Here is a 20,102-nt window from a genome sequence, read left to right on the forward strand (position 1 = left end):
TCATCATCCCCTACAGTCTAGAGTTTACAATAGGGTTCATTCTAGGTGTCCTGCATTCTGTACGTTTGGACAAATGTATAATGACACGATTCAACCACTATAGCGTTATACAGAATATTTTCACTGCCTTAAAAATCCTCTGTGTCCTGCCTATTCATCCCTTTCTAACCCCCACAATCCCTGACAACCACTTAATCTTTTTTACCATCCCCATAGTTTTGCCTTTTCCAGAACGTCATATAGTTGGAATTAATACAGTATTTAGCCTTTTTGGATTGACTTCTGTCATTTAGTAACATGCAATTAAGATCCCTCCATGTCTTTTCATGGCTTGATAGCTCATTTCCTTTTGGCACTGAATAACATTCCATTGTCTGATTACCACAGTTTATCCATTTACCTACTGAAAAATATCTCGCTTCCAAGTTTTGGCAATTATGAATAAAGCTGCTAACAACTTCTGTGTGCAGGCTTTTGTATGGACATAAGTTTTCAGCTCCTTTGGGTAAATACCAAGAAGCCTGATTGTTGGATCACATGGTAACAGTATATTTAGTTTTGTAAGAAATTGCCAAACTATCTTGCAAAGTGAATATATCATTTTGTATTCCTACAAGCAATGAAAGAGAGAGTTCCTGTTGCTCCAATTCTTGCCAGCATTTGGTGTTGTCAGTGTTTTGGATTTTTACCATTATAACGGGTATATAATGATATCTTATTGTTGTTTTACACTTTTCCTGTTTTTAACAGTAAATCCTCACCAGTGAAAATCATCTAGCATACCACCATGTGGGAAATATTGTCCTGGGTGACATACAGGCTCTACCTAAAGCGAGTAAGTCATGTTAAACATGAAATAGAGGACACTAACGATTACCTAAGCTATGCTCCCAGTCATTGCTTGAGTCAGCTCTAAATATCCCCTGCACAGGCATTCAGCCTATGTTTGAACACCTCCATTGACAGGGATCCCACAGCCCCCAAGGCAACCATTCCAACTTTAGATAACTCTATTAGGATGTGCTTTCTTATTCTGAGCTGAAATCAATGTGTGTCAACACAAAAATCAATGAACTGTGAGGAAAAGTAATTCATTTGCCTCTGCCCACTGCTGACACTCTAGAAAAAGAGGATGTAATCAACAATAAAAACAATGAAGAGAAGCCAAAAATCAATGTGTCTCCTATCAAAATAGCTCTGCACTGAAATAATTCAGTGTTTTCTCAATTGACTCAGAAGACCACAGATTTTTTCCAGTGGCTTCTTTTCCTTCCTCCACCTCTTCCTTTAAAAAAAATAAAAAAATAAAAAATCTCTTTGAGCTTTTTTTTCCACCAATGAAAAGCTAATTGTAACTTTCCTGCAAGCCATCACTTTTTGACTCAGGTTATTTTGGGAAGAGTCAACCCCCACAACTTCAGAAGAAGGGCAGAAAGGGCACAATATGAAGATGAATGTTTAAGGGATTCGGGAGGCGGCCTGAGGGGACTCACTGAAAGATCAAGGTTCACCTAGAATCTGCAGAGGAGATGCTCCCTCACATTCACGCCCTCACAGTGTAGACAATTTCTGAAGTGACATTCTGCACAGCAGGACCACCTGGAAGGAATAGAGTTCTGTTTCTAGTTGTCTCTCTGTTGCTTTTTGCCCTTTCATCAAGCTAAAAGGCTGATCTGTAGGGATGGGGCTACAGATGTCAAAGAGGTGCTTGGTTTTGCTTGACAAAGCGGAAGTCTTCAGAAACTAATACAAGAGTAGGTCCATCCGTGCTGTTCAGACATCTTCCCTGAAAATGAGACAGAATGGAAACTTGTCACAGTGAAAGGTGACCCAGCTTGACTGTGGGGAGGCAGAGGTGTTAGCGCTCCATGGAGCTCCAGTCTCCCTCAGGGAGGCCCAATGAAGAAGGACAGCACTCTCCACCCTGCCAGGCTCCAGCTACCAGGAGGACTTCTCTCCAGAATTTGCTTTCGATGGCCCTCTCTGCCCCTTCTGCCCCTTCCATCATCCCTAGCTTTGTTGTTTACCAGCTTAACGTCAGTGAGCAAGTCAGCCCCCTCTCTGGACCTCAGTTCCTCCATCTGTAAAATGGAGATAACTCCCCTTGTTTCCAACAGATTTATCATGAGGACCAAATAAGATAAATGTGAGAAAGCATATTTTAAGCAGGAAAGTGTTATTATCACCTAAAACAAAGCATTAACATGTCTTTTTCCTGTTTCTCAGGAAATTGGGAAGAAAAGAATAGCTGGAATGGGAATTAAGCTACCCCTCCCCTCCGCTGAAGCATCTGGGCAGAGCCCATGGTCTTCATAGGTGCTGAAGCTGGAGCATTTTACAATTGACTTTAGAATGAAGACAGGTTAAGAGTCAGTCCTCTGCAGGAACCCTGTGGCCTGTGCATCCCCCACAGAAGTCTGGGGTTGAAGCAACAATGGAAAACCGAGCACCAGAGCAAGGAAAGGAGACAAAGGAAGAAGAACTGGTTCTCCTGAGCCAAGTGCCATTTATAAGGCAATATTAGCACACTAGCATCAGGCTGGCTAATTGATTTGTTCCTGTTACCAGAGCACCTGTCTCTGCAAAAATGAGTTGCCCACCAGCTCTGTCGTGGTTGCTAGGAGAATATCCAGGATCTCCAGGGTTACTTTGCCTCAGCCAATGGGGTAAGGGCTTTTCAAGAGCCAGGACAGTACCCATGGGAACTGCCTGCAGGACAAGAGGGGCAAGAGTTGACCTGGTGGTCAGGCCTGCACGTGGAGGTCCCTGGGCTGAGGAGCTGGATAAGATACAGGAAGGACAAGATGACAGAGGGAGGGATGCCAGGTCCTGAAAATGGATTCTAAGCATCACAGATACAGCCCTTTCAAAAGCCTTTCTCACTCCGCTCCCTCTCTGGAGCCTTCCTAGTGGACTCAAGAGGAGACTAAGTCACCTGGCCCTGGCAGGAAGCTGAGCAGCTTAGAGATCCACCGCTATTTATTCTAGGGAGACTTAGTAAGCATAAAGGAAGCGTTAGGAGGCACTGAGGTGAGGCTATGCTCCTGCCTCTTCCAGAAACATTCCGAGAGCCCCCAGGTCCCCGCCTTTTTCCCTGTGCAAGCTGTTTAGTCAGGTGTTTAATTCCCCCATCCATAGACAGAAAGCCCCAGACTACCCTAAAAAGTCCCAGCCATTCCATTTGTAAGGTTGACTACAGAGGTTTTCAGACCTGGCATCTTTTGCAGGCTGAACAGGTATGTTCTACTCCTGCAATAGAGTCCATTCTTCTCCCAATTCCTAGAAGAAAAATCAGTTACTGGAAAAGATTTTCTCAATATCTTGTTTGTATAAGAATATGATAGGTGGTTTTGTTTTAGCACAAACTTTTAAACATTTTTATTGAAAAATAACTGAAATACAATATTATATTAGTTTCAGTTATATAACACATTTGATATTTATACACATTATGAAATACCCAATAAAATAAGTCTAGTTATATCACCACACAATGTTGTTATAATTTTACTGACTAGGGATCCCTGGGTGGCGCAGCGGCTTAGCGCCTGTCTTTGGCTCAGGGCGCGATCCTGGAGACCCGGGATCGAATCCCACGTCGGGCTCCCCGTGCATGGAGCCTGCTTCTCCCTCTGCCTGTGTCTCTGCCTCTCTCTCTCTCTCTGACTATCATAAATAAATAAAAATTTAAAAAAAAAATTACTGACTATATTCCCTATGCTGTATATTGCATCCCCATGTCTCACTTATTTTATAACTGGAACATTGTATTTCTTGATCCCCTTCACCTGTTTCACCCATTCCTACACTACTCTCCCCGCTGGCAACCATTAGTTTTGTTCTCTGTATCTATGAGTCTATTTATCTTTTGTTTTGTTTATTCATTTATTTTATTTTTCAGATTCTATATGTAAGTGAAATCTTACAGTATTGGCCTTTCTCTGATTTATTTTACTTAGTATACTACTTTCTATGTCCATCCATATTGCCATGCATGGCAAGAATTCTCATATTTTATGGCTAAGTAACATTCCTCTGTGTATGTGTGTGTGTCTATGTTAATTGTGTGTGGTGTCACCTTTAGCCATTCATCTAAACTGCTTCCATATCTTGGCTATTATAAATATAATGCTGCAATGAACATAGGGGTATGTAAGTATTTTCAAATTAATGTTGTTTTCTTCATATAAATACCTAAAAGTTGACTTGCTGGATTGTATAGCAATTTTATTTTTATTTTTTCAAGAAACCTCCATATTGTTTTCCGTAGTGGCTCTGCCAATTTACATTCCTACCAACAATGTGCAAGTGTTCCCTTTTCTCTGCATCCTTTCCAGTGCTTGTTACTTCTTGTCTTTTGGTAACAGCCATTTTAACAGGAGTGAGGTGATAGCTCATTGTGGTTTTCATTTGCATTTCCCTCATGAATAGTTATGTTGAACATCTTTTCATGTGTCTGTTGGCCACCTCCATGTCTTCTTTGGAAAAATGTCTCTTCGGGTCCTCTGCCCCTTTTTTATAAAGATTTATTTATTCATTTGAGAGAGAAAGTTCAAGTAGGGGGAGGGGCAGAGGGCACGGGTGAGAGAGAATCCTCAAGCACACTCTATGCTGAGCATGGAGCCTGACTTGGGACTCGATCCCAGAACCCTAGATCACAACCTGAGCTGAAATCGAGAGTGGGTGGTATAATCAACTGAACCACTCAGGCACCCCAGCTCTGACCTTTTTTTTATTTTGAGTTGTATGAGTTCTTTATGTATTGGGGATTTTAATCCTTTCTCAGATATATCATTTGCAAATATCTTTTGTCATTCAGTAGGCTGCTTTCTCATTTTGTTGATGGTTTTTGTCACTGTGCAAATGGGTTTTGGTTTTTGTTTTTTTGGTTTGATGTAGTTCCACTTAATTATTTTTGCTTTTGTCCCTGAGGTGACAAATCCAATTGAAAGCATGAAAACCAATGTTAAAAAGCTTACTGTCTATGTTTTCTTCCAGGAATTTTATGGTTTCAGGTCTTACATTAAGTCTTTTATTCATTTTGAGCTTATTTTTATATATGGTACAAGAAAGTGGTCCAGTTTCATTCTTTTACATGCAACTGTCCAGTTTTCCCACTCATTTATTGAAGTCACTGTCTTTCTCCTATTGTATATTTTTGCTCCCTTTGGTGTAGCCTAATTGGTCATATAAGTGTGGGTTTATTTCTAGGCTCTCTATTCTGTCCCATTTATCTATGTCTCTATTTTGGTGCCAGTACCATACTGCTTTGGTTACTCTAGTTTTGTAGTACGGTTTTAAGTCTGATAGCATTATACCTCCAGCTCTATTCTTCTTTCTAAAGATTACTTTTGCTATTTGGGGTCTTTTATAGTTCCATACACAATTTAGGATTATTCTGAAATGTCATTGATATTTTCATGCGGATGCACTGAATCATAGATTTAGGGGGGTAGTATGGACATTTTAACAATACTGATTCTTGCTATCACTGAGCAGAGTATATCTTTCCATTTATTTGTTTTGTCTTCAGTTTCTTTCATCAATGTCTTAGAGCTTTCAGGGTGCAGGTTTTTCACCTCCTTGGTTAAATTTATTCCTAGGTAATTTCTTTTTGATACAATTGTAAATGGGATTATTTTCTTAATTTAGCTTTCTGATAGTTCATTATTACTGTATAGAAATGCAAAGATTTCTGTATACTGATTATTCCTGCAACTTTACTGAGTTCATTTCTTAGTTCTATTAGGTTTTGGGTGTATGCATTACAGTTTTTTATGTATAGTATCATGCCATCTGCAAATAGTGAGTTTTACTTCAACCTCTCCAATATAAATGCCTTTTATTTCTTTTTCTTCCCTAATTGCTGTGGCTAGGATTTCCAATACTATGTTGTGTAAAAGCGGCAAGAGGTGATATCCTTGTCCTGTCTACAACCTTAGAAGAAAATTTTTCAGCTTTTCACCACTAAATATATAACTCCTTCTATATCCACTTTGTTGAGCGTTTTTATCATAAATCATTGTTGAATTTTGTCAAATGCTCTTTCTGCATCTATTGATATAATCATACAATTTTTATCTCTTATTTTGCTAATGTATATCACATCGATTATGTATATATCACATCAATTGATTTACAGATACTGAACCATACTTACATCCCTAGAATAAATCCCACTTGATCATGGCATATGATCCTTTTAATGTATTGTTGAATCCAGCTTGTTAATATTTGGTTGAAAATTTTTGTACCTATGTTCATCAGGGATATTGACCTGTAGTTTTGGGCAGGGGGTTACAATGTTTTAGAATAAACTATTTAGTTTGGGTTAAATAGATCCTTTGTTTCCATTTTGTTACAAAGAGTACCATGAATTGCAGATGCCTCACCATCTGAACAAATTATGAAAAATTGTACCTTTTAACTTAAAGGAAAAGGAATCTTGTGGAGGTGCTTTTACTGTGACCACCATCATCAAAGTTACCAAAGGTATCAAAAAAAAAGTTACCAAAGGTATTAAAGCCATGATTTTTAAAAATATATAACAGCTGATGGCATTGATTCCCACTTTCCTAAGAAAAATAGAGTAATCAGAAGATAATTCCACAAACTCCTATAACCATATCTTCCCACATACCACATAGTTTATCTTTCCCAATAATCCTGTAGATGAATCCAGCATGCCTCTATTTAAAGTTAACCCGTCCTTTTTGACACAAGTTCTTATCTCTCCTACTCAAGGACAATGCTTCAGTAATTTTCTTTCTCTTCTACGTCATCAATTTTTCACTCTCTGTTGGACTATTCCCATTAACATACAAACATAGGGTTATTTCCCTCATCTCAGAAATAACACTTCATTCACCATCTATTACCCTTTCCTTTGCTCCTCTCTGCAGAAAACTCCTCAAGAGTTGTCTATACTCATTTTTTCAGTACTCTTCCTCCTAATATTTCCTACACCTTACTTTAATTAAACATTTCTCTTGACAATTTTTCTTAGGGTTGCCAATAACCTCCATAATGCTATAACCAATGGTCAATTCTTCTTGTCATACTTGGTGTGGTAATAAACTTCTAAAATGACCTTCTCCCTCCTGGGATTCATGCATCTGTGTAGTCTCTTTCCAAGAATACCTAGAGCTGATGGCATAAGACTTCCAAAATTAGGTTACAGAAGACTGTGACTACCTTTTCAGGCACTCTCATATACTCTCTTTCTCTTGAATCATATGAGAAGCTTCTACCATGTCAAGAGGGCACCCAGAAAGCCTGTGGAAGAGCCCACATGGGAAGGAACTGAGCATTTCCAAAAACCCCAAGAATTTGGAGTAGGATTCTCCAGCCCCAGTCAAGACTTGAGATGACTACAGCTCCAACTGACAGCTTGAACACATCCTTGGAAGGGATCCTGAGTCAGAGGCACCCACCATAGCACTCCCAGATTCCTGACCCTCAGAAATTTTGTGAGATAGTGTCTTTCACTTTAAACTACTAAGTTTTGTAGTAATTTGTTACACAATAGGTTACTAATATACCTGACCTGTCACATTATTTGACACAGTTGATCACTCCTTCCTCCTTCTTAGTTTGGCTTCCATTAAACCATTCTTTCTTGGTTTTCCTTCTACCACATGGATCATTTGCCCTCAACTTTCTTTGTTGACTCTTGCACTTATGCTCAACTTTTTTAAGTTGGAGGCCCAGAAGTGGCCCTTGCTACTCTTCTCTTCTATGTCTACTCTCCCTTTTGGTGACTCCATCCAGCTTCATGGCTTTAATCATTACCAACTATTTGCTGTCAATTCCCAAATTTATATCTCAGCCCATATCTCCTCTCCCAAACTTCTGACTCATTTAACCAACTGTCAACATGACTTTTCCCCTTGGATAATTAATATTCAGCTCCAATTCAGCATAGTCAAATGTAAACTCCTAATTTCCAACCCCAAACCTGTTCCATATTCTTCAATTGATGGCATCCTCCTAGTTGCTCAGATAATCCATGATTCCTATCTTTCTCTTATACCCCATACCCAATCATCAATGAACCCTATCAACTCTACCTTCATGAATATAAGATCCAGTTGCTACTCACCTACCACTGCTACCATTCTGGTTCAAGCCATCATCATCTCTCAATGGGACACAGCAATAGCCTTCTAACTGGTCTCCCTGTTTCCATCATTGCCTTTCTGCAGTCAGTTTTGGACACAGTATGCAATGTGATTCCCTTAAGCAGGCAGATTTCATCATTCTTCTATACTTGACATCCTGTGATATAACCTCATTTCATTTAGAGTTAGAACCAAAGCTCTCCCAATGGCCAGCAAAGCCCTAGATGGCCTGGCTCCCTTCCTACTCCCCTGACTTCATCTCCTTCTATTTTCCCCTTACTCTGTTCTGGGCACCCTGACCTCCATGCTGTTCTTGGAATATGCCAGGCACCCTCCCACAGCATTTGCACTGCTCTTTCTTCCGCATAGAATGCTCTTCCCCTAAATATCATTATGACTCAGTTCCTCATTTTCTTCAAGTCTTTGCTCAAATACCACCTTCTCAATGAAGAATGTCTTGGCCATCCTATTTAATACTGCACCCTGTCCCTACCCCTAGCACTCCCAAGCCTCCTTATCCTACTTTCATTTTTCTATTTTTTTCCATAGAATTTAGCATCTTTTTTTTAATTAATTTTTATTGGTGTTCAATTTACCAACATACAGAAAAACACCCAGTGCTCATCCCGTCAAGTGTCCACCTCAGTGCCCGTCACCCATTCCCCTCCAACACCCGCCCTCCTCCCCTTCCACCACCCCTAGTTCGTTTCCCCGAGTTAGGAGTCTTTATGTTCTGTCTCCCTTCCTGATATTTCCCAACATTTCTTCTCCCTTCCTTTATATTCCCTTTCACTATTATTCATATTCCCCAAATGAATGAGAACATACACTGTTTGTCCTTCTCCGATTGACTTATTTCACTCAGCATAATACCCTCCAGTTCCATCCACGTTGAAGCAAATGGTGGGTATTTGTCGTTTCTAATTGCTGAGTAATATTCCATTGTATACATAAACCACATCTTCTTTATCCATTCATCTTTCGATGGACACCGAGGCTCCTTCCACAGTTTGGCTATTGTGGCCATTGCTGATAGAAAATCGGGGTGCAGGTGTCCCGACGTTTTATTGCATCTGAATCTTTGGGGTAAATTCCCAACAGTGCAATTGCTGGGTCATAGGGCAGGTCTACTTTTAACTCTTTGAGGAACCTCCACACAGTTTTCCAGAGTGGCTGCACCAGTTCACATTCCCACCAACAGTGTAAGAGGGTTCCCTTTTCTCCGCATCCTCTCCAACATTTGTTGTTTCCTGCCTTGTTAATTTTCCCCATTCTCACTGGTGTGAGGTGGTATCTCATTGTGGTTTTGATTTGTATTTCCCTGATGGCAAGTGATGCGGAGCATTTTCTCATGTGCATGTTGGCCATGTCCATGTCTTCCTCTGTGAGGTTTCTCTTCATGTCTTTTGCCCATTTCATGATTGGATTGTTTGTTTCTTTGGTGTTGAGTTTAATAAGTTCTTTATAGATTTTGGAAACTAGCCCTTTATCTGATATGTCATTTGCAAATATCTTATAACATGCTAGAAAGTTTATTCGTTAGTTTATTGTCTATCTTCCCTTGCTAAAATTTAAACTACAAAAGTGCAAGTATCTTTGTCTGCTTTATTCACTGATAAGTCCTAAGCCCTTAAGACAATGCCTGACATTAAAAAAATGCTGAGTAAATGAGTTTATAACTATTATCTATAATTATTATGAAAATTCCCCAATTTTCTTTTACCATCCACAGTTTTAGATGAGGAAACTGAGGGAAAAGGAAGTAACATTTCTCAGTCTTACTATGTGCCAGACATTTGATATACATTATCTTACGTATTCCTCCTGTGTTCCAAGGCTCAAAGAAGTTAAGTCGCTTCCTAAAGTCACACAAGTGGTGAGGAGTCAAACCCTGATATGAATCCAGGTCTGATTGGCACTAAAGCCCCTAGGGATTCCCCCCACTCTCTCCTTTTTTCCTCAAATACCCACCACACGCTGGACTTGTCAGAGATTAAATAAAAGTCACCTGAAACAACTTTCTTTGTCCCAGAGAATCCAACACATCACACTTTCATGGCATCCCATAAGGGTCCCATCTGAAAACCAGCAACCAATTTCTACTTTTCTTCCTGTCCCTGGAAAGTCCCACCTGCAACACATGGTGACCTACAGTCACACAAACAGCTCCAGCTCCTCAAACCCACAAACCTGGGAAGGGATTCTTCATATTCACCTTTCAAAACCTGCAAACATTCACCAAATATTTGAAAGAGCAGGGTTTTCAAAGCTTTTGAGGCTAGATGAGTACACATTAGTCCACAACTTCTTACTGCCTCCACCAGAAAAGACCACTAGCCCTTCAGCAGTGCCATCCTCAAAGACTTGAAGACAGCATAAAACCAGTGACAACACTGACAACCAATGGTAATAATAACTAACACTGTAGTATCTCTTACAACATGACAGACATTCCTGAAGGCTTCTATATATTACACCTCATTTAAACTTTACAACAACACTATAAGGAAGGTACTATTATTAACCCCCATTTTACAGATGAGAAAAACTGAGGCATGCAGAATCTCAGTAACATTCCCAAGGTACCAAAACTAGTAAACAGGAGAGCCAGAATTTGAACCCAAACAGTCTACCTCCACAGCTTGTATTTAACAGATACACTACACTTCAGCAGGAAAGCAAGTGGAACATGTAAACACCACCTGCAGCATTTGAAGGCTCCAGCACTCCACAGAATAAATCCATTCATACTCACAGATAACATCTAAATGGGAAGCAGATTGATGTTTCTTCTAATATAGCTATTGACATTTAACTCCTTTATCATTTCACAGACCCCATCCTTACCTTTCTAAAGAACCAGCCCTACATTTTCCACGACATCAGTCATCTATTATTCATTGCTAAACATGACATTTCACAATTGCCACCATCACACACTATCTTCACACTAAGCTCTCTCAGTTGGCTCCATGTATCAGCCGCTCTCACCACTATTTTTTTTTTTTTGCCTGCTACCCATTAATTAAGGGCAGCCTCCTTTTGCTCCAAAAACCACAATTTCATATTTGCTTCCAATGATTGTATTGCTCTGTCTTATTGCTAAAGCACTCCCTTTGAGGGGCTCACTAATCACTAATAACACACATTTCTACCTGCCTAGAGTTTTCTTTTAAAACACTGACTGCTTGATTTTTAGGACCACATAAATTTCCACTCACTGGATGCTGGTCAGTTATCCACTCTGTGCCCGCATACAGTAGTGACATCTTTGAAATATCTCTCTTTTAAAAAGCTATGATTTAACCAAGAAGAGAAAGTAATTTTAAACCTTTTAAGATTTCTAAAGAGAGAAAGATCCTTGTGGGCTGAAAGGATTAGAAGGGCCTCATGGAGAAGGTGAGGATTAAGCTGGCGTGTTTTTGTTTTTTCAGTGTTTTGTTTTATTTTGTTTTGTTTTATTTTGTTTTGTTTAGAAACAGAATAAAGTGGGGAGGGAAGAGGCAGGGGGAGAGGGAGAGAATCGCAAGCAGACTCCATGGCCAACATCACAAGGCTCAATGAGTCTCATGACCTCAAGACTGTGACCTGAGTCAGATGCCCAACCAACTGAGCCACCCAGGCACTCCAGATTGAGCTGTCCTGAAGAATAGAAATAATAGGAAGATAATAATTTGGCCAAAGGAACCTTATATGAAAAGGTAAGGAAGTTGAGATATAAGGTTTAATCGGGCATCAGAAAAAAAGATTTCCAGTGGAGAAACAATAGGAGATAAGATCAGAGGAAATTCTAAAAGGTTTTAATGCCAAATGAAAAGACACTCAGATTGTACTATGGAAGCACTAAACTGCCTGTGCTTTATCACCCTCTGTGCTGATCTGCATAGAATTCTTTTAAAAATAATACTGTATGCTTATCATCCCAGGGTCAACAAGAGGCCAAGAAAGGACTCTTCATTGACCCAGCCCTTGGTTCAGATCTGTCCCTCCACTATACACACATACACACACTTGGAATCACAGACCAGATTCCTGGGCTATGGCACTTTTTGACACAGAATTTCAGCAGCTTTCCGTTCCAACCAAGAGTCAAACCAATTTTGCATATATTATTCAAACAGAGTCCGAAGATATTCCATAAGCCAAGAGTTTATTGCATTCTATTTTCCAGATATAGCTCAGCTCACAGGCCAACTGCCTTGGCCCCCTGCCCCGCATGTGTCCCAACCCCTACAAGATGTTTCAGAATACTAGGGGGAGCTTGGTTCATCTGTGACTCAACCTCTGAGAGACAGGGTCTCCAGGTTCAGGTCTCCTCAGTTTTCATCGACATGGTGAGTTCTAAACTTAGCTGGTCCTCATAAAGGACACCTCAGGATACAATTCACAATCTACAAAGTGGGATTCTGAAATCAGTCTTCTGGGTCTCAGCTCTCGACCTCTGGACCCTGCCAGAGAACATTTCTGGGGCTGTATCATTATGACTCCTGTCATGGGCTGTATTTGCCCTCCTCCAGTTCATATGATGAAGCCCTATCCCCCAATGTTACTACATTTTGAGACAGGGCCATTAGGAGATAATTAAGGTGGTCATACAGGATGAAGTCATAAAGTGGAGTGCTGGTCTGATAGGACTAGGGCCCTTTTAAGAAGAGATATAAGAGAGAGTGCTCTCTCTCTCTCTCCCCTTTCATTCTTTCTCTCACACATACACACACTTTCTCTCTCTTTCTCCCTCTCTCTCTGCCATGGAAAGAAGGCAGCTATCTGCAGGCCAGTAAGAGAGCTCTCACCAGATGCCAACTCTGCCAGCACCTTCATCCTGGACTTCCATCTCCAGAACTCTGAGAAATACAGGTATGTTGTTTAAGACACCCAGCCTAAGGCATTTTGTTCTGGCGGCCCAAGAAGACTAAGACAACTCCTATTTCCTGAGTTGTATCCACATTATAGACCTGGGGCTGCAAATGCTCAGAGCCCTAATGTAATAATGCTGGAAATAAGTGGCCCAGTACCAGATGAAGAGCCAGCAATTTCCCCTTTGCTTCCTTCCATTGAGGACTCCACATGTCCCAGATTCTTCTGGATTTCCATCTCCATCCTCTTTCTCTGGAAATACAACCACCCTCCTTATCCTAATTCCTTGGTGCTCCCTATGACTGTCCCTGAGCTGATTCACTTAACCATGCTAATGCAACAGCTAATAGGCTCCCCTTCTCAACACATACACCCAGGAGTCTGCAAAAATGCAAGGCTATAACCCAAAGTAAAAACATCTTACATCTTACCTAGTAATTTTAAGCACTTGATAAGCTAATGGGTCCTTAGGAAACCCCAAATCACAGTCCACAGAACCTTGCCCTGAAAATCTATGGGTGGTCACCCCAATAGGGGGGTGAGTAATCAGATCATTAGGAATATATTGGTTTTTCCAGTCTCTCTCATGGGGTTCTCTGAGCCAACCCTACTGGGCTCTTTCCCCAGCTTGGAAAGAGAAAGGTCAGGGTTTACAACCAGCAACATGAGTCCCCCAGAGTTTCCCAGGTGCCTCTGGCAGCAAGAGCTCAGCAAGAAAGGGTATCAGTAGCTACCCTGGTATGAACTGGTGGGCCACAAATGAGTTGCCATCATAGCTGCTAACTTGCCAAGCCTCCCTGTGGCTACTCTTTATCCCACCCCTGTGTGCATCCTAGACCAGGTTGAGTGGGAATAAATTGACCCTGCTCTATTATCCTGACCCTGCTTCCTCCATTTCTCCCTACAAATAGACAGATTGTCCTTTGAAGCATGTCAGTACCAGCCTCCAGCCACAAACATCCAACCTGTCCATCCCCAGTGCCTAACTCCTAGCCTCCATCCCTGCCCCCAAACAAAGGGAGCCAGTGGAAGTGGGAAAGCTGCCTCAAAGAGAAGAGAATGAAAAGGCTTGTGGAAACTATCATCCCTAATGACATATTTTTGGTATTTTTTTCATTGTGGTAAAATAGACATACATAAAATTCACCATTTTAAAGTATACAATTCAAGAGCATGAAGCATATGCACAATGTTGTGGAACTATTATCACTCTCCAGATTCAGAACTTTTTCATCACTTCAAAGAAAACTCGACTCATTAAGCAGTCTCTTGCCAATCCCCCTCACTCAGCTCCTGGCAACCACTAATCTACTTTCTATCTCTATGGATTTGCCTATTTTGGATATTTTATATAAATAGAATTATACAATATGTGTCCTTTTACCTTTGGTTTTCCTGATGATATTTTAAATCAGTCCTTATGCGTGTTGATGATCTTGGGGGTCTAGGCTCTAAGGATGATCTTGAGGGTCTAGGGTCTTGGCTCTGATAGACCCAAACATCAGCCATAGAGAACCTTGGGAAACACAGCCCACCTGCCTCTAGACATAGAAAGTGAGCACCTCTCACTCAAGGTACCACAGTCAAGGCCCTGTGAAGCCTCGAGAGAGCTCAATCAGAGGTGAAGCCACAGCTTTCCCAAATGAAAGTATTCAGCTTAAAGGAAATGACAGGAAAGCAAAGGAAAGGCCTGGGACAGTCCAGGGAGGCTTCCTGGAATGATCAGCATGGACTTTGGTCCTGGAAAGATGGTCCTGCCACCTATTGTGACACTTCCAAATGCCTACCTCTACCTTTGACTTTGTCCCTGAACTACTGACTTGTGCATCCAGCTGCCCACAAAGCATCTCCACTTGGGTGTCTGATAGGCCTCTCCAAATTAAAATTTTTGACTTCCCTGCCCTCTATATTCTTACAAATATGTTTTTCCATCAGTGTTTCTTGTCTCAGTAAATGGCAACACTGTTCATTCACCCAGATACTTAAGTTAAAAACCTTGGGAATCATCCTTGACTTCTCTCTTTCCCTAACACACACATTTAATCCAACAGCTAACTTACTGGCTCCATCTTCAAAACATATTTAGAATCTGACCATTTTTCACCAACAGCATCACTGCTAAGCTGCACCAAGCCACCACAATCTCTCACCTACACTACTTCAACAGCCTCCTAACTCATCTCTTGGCTTCCACCTCTGCTCCATTACAGGCCATTTCTCACAAACAATTAGCATGATTCTTTTACAATGCATTATTCAAAACCTACCAATGACTTCTCATCACATTTAGAATAAAATCTATAACATTGTGTGTCACCTGCAAGCCCACCATGATTTGTCCCTAATAGCTTCCTCCACTCCTATCCCTTTTCCTTTATTCACTGTACTCCAGCTGCACAGTCCTCCAGCTCTTCCTGAAACATCTCCTGCCTCAGGCCCTTTAACCTTGATGCTTTCTCTGCCTGAAACACTCCTCCCCATGATATTCATATGGCTTGCTCCTCACTTCAGATCTTTGGCATATGTCGCTTCCACAGAACAGAAAGACCTTCCATAACCTAAACACTCTCTCTCATCACATTTTATTTCCTTACACAAATTTTATGTTTCCTAGAATAAGTAATTTGGCAAAAAATGTACACATACCTATGTTTTCACAGAATTAATGATTACAAATAAACACACACGGTATGTACATACACACATTATATGTATGCATTTTTTTCCACTAGACTATAAACTCCATAAGGGCAGCTTGTTTACCTTTCTTTTTTTAAGATTTTTTTAATGTACCCATTCATTAGAAATATAGACAGAGAGGCAGAGACAAAGGCAGAAGAAGAAGCAGGGTCCCGGCGGGGAGCCTGATGCAGGACTCGACCCCCCTGACCCCTGGATCAGGACCTGAGCCAAAGGCAGATGTTCAAGCACTGAACCACCCGGGTACCCTCATTTACCTTATTTACCACATCATCTTCAATGCATAGAACAGTGTGTGGCATATAATAGAAACTTATTAAATATTTTCTTAAAAATGAATGTGAATAAGTATAAATTGGGTGTATCAGGGCCACAAAGAGAGCATTTCTACTATAAGCAGAAGTCAGGGAGTGGTAGGAAACAGACCTCTTCTTCAAACTCCTTGCCTTACAGTGGTGAAATAAGGTCTTTATTACCTGACCCCTCACATTTCATCACATCCAATCCATGGTGCCCTGCGCACCCTCCCACCGCATTATACTCTGCCCACAGAACTGCTGCTTTCTGTTCTCCAGGTAGCCATGCTCTTGTACCCCTCTACATTTTATACTGCTCCTCTTGTTTTGCTTTGCTTTTTGTTTAGTTTTATGAATAAAGCTTTTAATCTCAGCATTGTTAATAATTGAAAAATTAGAATACCGGCCATGGAACAAAGGTTAAATGGTAAATTTATATGACTGAATATTTTGAATTCATTAAAAGTTTGTTTTCAAAAACATTCAATCATGTAAGAAAATTCAAAACTTCGATGTAAATATAATGCAGGATATGTTTCTTCTGGGAAGATGCTGGACTTTTCTCACTGTAAAATATTCCTTGACTGAACATCCCTCCACCAGGCCATGAGAGATTAAGAAGATGCTAACAGATCTCTATATTTTTATATAGATATTTTATATCTCTGTTTTCATTTCCCTTCATGTTTTTGTTCACCTGCCGTTGTCTGCTCACCTTCCATGCCTAGCCTAGGATGTGGGCAGCCCTCCTGACAGCCCCAGGCATTGCTGGCTGCTCCCCATGCCCTGCCCCAGCCCCTGGTACACAGAATTCTGTTAGTACATGTCACACTACATTGTAATAACCTTTTTACAGGTTTGCCTCCCTTATTAGACAGTAACCCCAAAGGAAGGGGCCCTGTTTTTTACATTTACATTAATATCCTGATTTACATTTAAATGTCTCTTCCCTTGCACAGAACTGGGTTGATACCAGGTACTCCAATCCTTGATGACTAAATGATTCCACCAATTAACCAAACTAGAATTTCTCTTAAGTTCACTAGTCTAAACCAATTATGACTCTTGGATAGCCACAAAATTGTCAATTGTTATTAAAGTGAGATAAATCTGTAGAAACACTCTATGCATCTTTCAAGCACAGTCTGAATATTTATGACCCTGCTCAAAAACTTTCCACAGCTCCCTATTTCCTAATTTAACAAACTTATTAACATAGCCTTCAAGGTCTTCCATGATCTGGCCTCAACCTGCCTCTCCTAACTCCTACTTAACATTCATCATGGTCTTTACATTTCAACCAACCAAAGTTCTCATCTTTTCCAGAATGTACACTTTCTAATATCTCTACTTTTATTTCTGTTCTCCCATTGTTTGAGAATCTTCTTTCTTCTCTCACATCACGGCTTTTTGAGATTCTACTCAACCTCAACACTATTCATTCATGCCACAGGTATTCACTAAATGTGTATGATGTCTGGCATCATTCTAAATGCTAGGGATGGTCACAACAGTTCACTCAGCTGCATGGGACACATACAGTTCCTTCTTCATGGAGCTTTTCCTTCAAGTGAACAAGGTCAACAAGCTGCCTTTCGTAGAGTTTATGATCTAGTAGGAATAAAAATGTATGTGGGGGGTGGTGGGAGGGTGGAAAAGTGTGTTTACCAACAAATGACTACTTATATAAAAAGAATAATAACAAAGCTGTGTAATGAAATAGAACATGAGGGGAAAGGGGCACTCCTTAACTCCTTGATTGGTCATAGAGGGCCTTTCCAGGAAGGTGATATTTCACCTGAATGAAGAGACCTGAATGAAGTAAGGAAAGACAAATAATAAATAACAAACAAATATGTGTTGATATAAGTGCCACAATAAAATGCCAGGGAGATATCACATAGTAGCATCAGTAAGGTGAAGTTACTTTAGATAGGGTAGTCAGGGAAGGCCCCCTGAGAAGTGAGCTAAGAATGAAGGATGCAAGAAGGACACAGCCATGAAAACAGCCAAGGTATGGCTATTCCAGAAAGAGAGAGCATTGTCCAAAGAAGTGGGGAAGGAAGAGCCTGAGGTACTCCAGGACCAGAGAGGAAACTGACAAAGCAGGCCTACTAGCAGGAAGGCAGGTTGATACAAGGCAAGAGTGAACAGGTGGCCAGAAGCAGATCATATGAGGCAATGTCAGAGAGCTGAGAGTATGCCAGTCTTTGCCTCCTTGCTGTCAATCTGTTTCTACCATTCAGCATTTCCCAGGCTCCCTTGACAATGGAAGACTAGAAGACAGAAAGAAGAGAGAGGCCAGAATATTGCTCCCTTCTTGGTTCTAGGTAACACTTTATGACAATGGTAGCATCTCCTTTGTTCTTGTAGCTTCCCAACAGACAGTCCCTCCTCTCAGGTTGCAGCTCCCACCAGGCACAGCCCATCATGGCTTAGCAGCTTCTGACTTCTGGGGCTTGAGTCCCTCCAACCTTGAGGTGGAAGTGGTTTCCTGATCTAGTTACCTCTCCTATCCTCTATTTATATCTATGCAACAAAATCTTGTATTAACATTCCTTGTTTGAAATACCTATAGTTGTTCCTCTTTCCCAAGGAACAGGTGGCAGCAGCTTTTGCAGCCATGGCCAAGATTAAAGCTCAAGACCTTCACAGCAAGAAGGGGCAGGGGACGCACTAAAACAGCTAGAAAACCTGAAGGTGGAGCTGTCCCAGCTGTGTGTCACCAAAGTAACAGGGCAGGCAACTTGCCAAATCTCCAAGTTGTTTGCAAATTCATTGCCCATAATCTGTCATTAACCAGACTCAGAAAGGGAACCTCAGGAAATTATACAAGGGTGAGAAGTAATAAGTTCCTGGCTCTGCAGCCCAAGGAGACATGTGCCAGGTGTTGCCAGCTGAACAAGTGCAAAGAGAACCTGAAGACCAAGCAGCAGCAGTAGGAGAGGCTGTCCCCACTGTGGGAGTATGCAGTAGAGGCCTAAGCATTGGTATCATTGAAATACAAACAAACTGGGGTGAAAAGTACCTAAAGTTGCTTTGCTAATACAATAAGCCACAAAGGTTTTTTGAGCAGAAGGGTGGCAGGATCTTGAATTACATTTTAGGGAGATTACTCCAGCTTCTGTAAAAATTGTTGATGAGATAAGATGATGAGTAGAATTTTTAAACCACCTAGAAAGTTCTTTTGACAGTCTCAGCAACATGTAGTTGTGTCCAGGGCTTCAACAGTGGCAGTAAGTAAAGAGTGAGATGGATAGAATCAAGCTCTGTGCTGGAGACAGATGCTAAGGAAACTGGTAACTGATAGCATGTCAGGGATAGGAAAAAAGAGAAGTACCAGTAATGACTCCTCTAGATTTTTGGCTTGACCAACTGAGTGGCAAGTAGACAGATGGGAAGATAAAGGCAGGGGCAGTTTGGGGGTCAAGTAGCATATCAAATTGTCTCCTGCTTCATGGAGCCTCCTGCAACTCTTCCAGTAGGAAGCAATTTCTCCCTTCTCTATAATCACAGCATAGTGGAATAATATTATAATTACATAGCTACATGTCCATTTGACGTACTTCCCCTGCTAAATGATAATTTCATGTGGCTTACCATTTCTTGTTCATCTTTGTGACTTCCACAGCACTTGGACCCTTATACGTGGAGCCTTAGGGCCAGCCCAGTACTGAGGTGGCAGCCTAACAGAATCACCTCTAGGTAATTGTCTGTCCACAGACGCCAAGTTCTAGTCTCTAATTATACAAGAGGGCATGGCTTTCCACACCCACTTTGAGCCCTTACTAAGTCTCTGATGTACCTCGCCGCCTAATAAATGAAACCCACTCCCCTGTTGATGGGAAGCTGTCCCTGACCTACATGCCCATATTCCTTCTCTGCCCAGCCTGTGACTCTATTCTTTCCAGCGGGAAAGACACACAGAGAGTCAACAAATATCTACTGAATTGAATCAAAGTGACATCAAACGTCATGAACAGCATGTCTTCTTTTAAAAGCTCCCCCAACTTTCTCCAGTTTCCTAACCTCTCATTTCTGGCCATCACTGCATTCATTGCCACCACTCCATGAGGTCAGTGACAGTAGGTACCCTGGGTCCATCACAGATCCTGTTCCCTTGGGAAGG

At 41.1% G+C, this 20,102-nt stretch overlaps 1 protein-coding gene and 1 pseudogene across 7 annotated transcripts in view; one reads left to right on the plus strand and one right to left on the minus strand.

Moving 5' to 3' along the window:
* The window catches only part of CACNA1E (calcium voltage-gated channel subunit alpha1 E), a 493,362-nt gene that overhangs the window by 398,334 nt on the left and 74,926 nt on the right, over positions 1-20,102 (minus strand). The window lies entirely within an intron of this gene.
* On the plus strand, positions 18,597-18,957 carry LOC112921744 (large ribosomal subunit protein uL29 pseudogene; annotated as a pseudogene).

Source organism: Vulpes vulpes, chromosome 13 (genome assembly GCF_048418805.1).
Source record: "Vulpes vulpes isolate BD-2025 chromosome 13, VulVul3, whole genome shotgun sequence".
In the NCBI taxonomy this organism is placed as follows: Eukaryota; Metazoa; Chordata; class Mammalia; order Carnivora; family Canidae; genus Vulpes; species Vulpes vulpes.